Here is a 2,921-nt window from a genome sequence, read left to right on the forward strand (position 1 = left end):
CTGATATCTCTGGAACCTCTGATTCCCAATGTAGTTAATCTCCTCTTGGGTGAGACCCTCTTCACTTATGTTCTCAAAGATTTGAGATGGTTCCTCATACTCTCCAACAAAATACATTGGCTTGTGAGTTACCAACTTCAACTTGTCTAATTCACTTCTCAACTCCTTAACTTCCCTGGTAAGCCTCTGTTCTGAGCTTGAACCTTCAGACCTATTTGATCTGTCATAGTCTTCACCATAAGTATCAGTGCTCAATGCTAAGTTCTCCACTAGCTCTAAAGCAGCATGTATCTCTTTACCCAGAAAGTTCCCATTGGAAGCAGTATCCAGCTGGTTTCTAATCTTGGGAAGAGCTCCTCTATAAAGTGTGCTGAGAAGAGAAGCCTCACTAAACCCATGGTGTGGGCATTGGTTGGTGTAGCTCCTGAATCTCTCATATGCTTCACCAAAACTCTCATTGCTGTGCTCAGTGAAGCTAGAGATTTGGTTCCTCAGTTTTGCAGTTCTTGAGGTTGAGAAGAACTTAGATAAGAAGGCTTGCTTGCATTGCTCCCAGGTTTGAATGGAACCTCTTGGGAAGATTCTTCTCCCATTGATGAGCTTTGTCACCAAGACTGAATGGGAAATAGTCTTAGCTTAAAGCTGTCATCTGAAACTCCATTAATATTGGTCAGATTGATATGTCTATATTTTACATCATTTAGAGTGCATTTTAGAGTCCTCATCATGTGTTTTCCCATGTAAATTGAGTCTTTAGGCATGAAAATAGGATTTAGGGCTTGCATTAGGTCCCAAAGAGTTTTGCATGTTTTGAGGTCTTTATCAGGTGCTTTGGGAGTCATTTGGAGCTTAAGAAGAGGAGCAGAGAAGAAGACGGTGAAGAAAACGGTCAAAAATGGTGAAAACCGCTTGGAGGAATTTCTCGGCCAAATCTCGTACCGGACGGACAGAAACCTCGGTCAAAATCCTTACCGATCGCTCATTACCGGCCAAAATCCTTACCGATCGTCCAACCTCGACCAAAAAGCTTACCGATCGTTCAGCACCGACCAAAGTCTGTACCGATCGACCAAAGTCAGCCTGGGTCGAAGATCAGGCGTTAATACCGCGGGTTGAGTTTTGGCCGAGGCGAAGGAATTTTTACGACCAAAAAGCTTACCGCGGTACACAGCCCTCGGCCATTTTCCTTACCGCGGGAAGCTTTTCTCGACCAAAATTTGTCCTTGTCCGCGCGTTTCAAAGATCAGCAATCCGGAGAACCTTCCGGTCCGAATCAGTTGGCGGGGTCTTCAGCAAAGTTGGAGATAATCAAACAAAGATCCCAGAACAGTTGGAATCATCCAATTCGGACCAGTAGGGAGAAAGATACAGCTTCCGGAAGATGCACCAACATTACGCGCATCCGAGAACTGAACGGCGAAGTACAAAGGTCACGGCGGACGGAGCCTTGCCGGACCAAATCAGCTTGCCCGGTCTTCATCAAAGTTTGAGATCTGTGAAAGACCTTTTCAGAACAGTTGGGATCGCTCAATTCGGAGCAGTGGTTTGAGAGATAAAGTCTCCGGAGTTCACATCGGTCTAAAAAGCTTATTTTCTGGTGATTCCAATGCGGTTCAAAGATGTGAAATCCAGGAAACCCTCCGCTACCCAAGCTCCGACGGTTTCTTCACCAAAGTTCGAGCTTATTGAGTCATCTTGACTATGGAACTGGTCTCGGAAAATTTGGAGTCGTGGGTTGAAAGTTACTGTTTCCGGGAGGTGACATGGTCGATACGAACCCAAATATGTTGCGATACGCGCTAAGTGTTTTCTCAGGGCTCGGCATCGTTACCTCGACATCGGCCAAGTCAAGGCTCATATTTTGGGAGTATTCTGAACTAGGCCTCGTGCTGACGCCTCGGCACGTTGGAATCAAGGCATGCACACGTAAAAAAATGAAGCTGGAAACGACTAAGTGTTGAACGTGCACCTCGGCGCAATGACCCCGGCGTGCATGCCGGCCCCTGTTCGCTCAAACCCCTCGACTACCAAGCGCCTCGGCATTTCATGCCGAGGTCCATTGTCACGAACCCAGAATCAAGAACAAAGCTGCCCAAGAACACACACATGAAGATGGATCGAAGACTAGGGTTCATGCATGTTTTTGACGTGTTCTTCACGAGATCTTCATTTGGATCTGGACTCACGTGCACTCCTCGACATGAAGACCTCGGCTTCACTCTCCGACACACCGTGGCACTCACCCATCAACCCAAGAACGCGGTTCAGTACCCGGTTTGTTCCGGGCTGACCCGCGACACTTTACCTTTGCTATATATACATTTTTAGACTAAAAACCTAATCATCTGATCTCTTATCTGTTTTTGGCTTTAAGAACTTACCTCTTTTGTGAAACTTGATCAGTCTAATCCGATATCTCGTTTTTGCATCAGAAATCTTGTTCTTTCTTTATTTTCTTTTGTCATCTATCATTAAACTCCTCATCATGACTAGCTACACGTCTTGCAAAAGACTTAATGAGCTCGTTATGATTAGTGAGTAGTCGTTTAAGCGGCTTTAGATGAGTAGATTAGGGTGCTTTCAAGGTAGATTAGTGGGTTTAGGTGTCTAGTCTTGCATGTTTCATTCCTTAACCGACGAGATCTCTAGGCTGGATCCAAGCACATCACTTGAGGTTCAGATCTGAGACATGTATCGCATCAAAAGTGTTTGTAGAAATGTCTGAACCACTCGGTTAAGGGTTTAAGAGTCTTTCATCGCGGGAGTGATAGTTTGTTCTCTTAAATGACATTTTTGAACTGATTCTTATTGCTGATTGATTCGATGCTTCTCAAAAGACATTTTTGGTATGAAGGAGAATCAGTTTAGATGCTTATACTTTCATGAGAGATTAACATGCCTTGAATTCAAGTTAAATGAAA

General features: G+C 44.6%; 1 non-coding gene across 1 annotated transcript; it reads left to right on the plus strand.

The window, feature by feature from the left end:
* The first annotated feature begins 391 nt into the window (after positions 1 to 391).
* LOC112086299 lies at positions 392 to 498 on the plus strand. Its single transcript, XR_002899421.1, has one exon. It is a non-coding gene; the product is annotated as a small nucleolar RNA R71 (small nucleolar RNA).
* Positions 499 to 2,921: the final 2,423 nt, after the last annotated feature.

This window comes from Eutrema salsugineum, unplaced genomic scaffold (assembly GCF_000478725.1).
Source record: "Eutrema salsugineum unplaced genomic scaffold, Eutsalg1_0 scaffold_21, whole genome shotgun sequence".
NCBI classification, from domain to species: Eukaryota; Viridiplantae; Streptophyta; class Magnoliopsida; order Brassicales; family Brassicaceae; genus Eutrema; species Eutrema salsugineum.